Below are 361 nucleotides of genomic sequence, written 5' to 3'. Positions count from 1 at the left end.
CGGGCTGTTTGGCCTTCAGTTGTGTTGTCAGGTGATACCCTGTCGCCTCCGAACGAGCTCTGGCTTATTACTGGCTGACGTGGCGGTCGGATCGCCGTCCTCAACTTTCCAGCGTTAGACGCCGATCACTTCTGAGCTGTTAGTGCTGTCAGCGCTGTTGCCATCGTTTGCACTGTTAGCTCCTAGCTCAGCCGTCTCCATGTTGGAGGCAATAGATACACTCTGGATTCCGCATTGAGCACCTTTAACGAGCATGATTACTTTATGGCGAAAATTGAATTGATAAAATGAAATGATTTCAATTGACTGGGTTAGTCAGAAACAGACATTCCTGTGGGGTGGATTCACACACAGGTGTTTC

This window comes from Anarhichas minor, unplaced genomic scaffold (assembly GCF_050575085.1).
Source record: "Anarhichas minor isolate MPS153535 unplaced genomic scaffold, ASM5057508v1 ptg000025l, whole genome shotgun sequence".
Classification (NCBI taxonomy): Eukaryota; Metazoa; Chordata; class Actinopteri; order Perciformes; family Anarhichadidae; genus Anarhichas; species Anarhichas minor.
Note: the sequence above shows the minus strand (reverse complement) of the source record.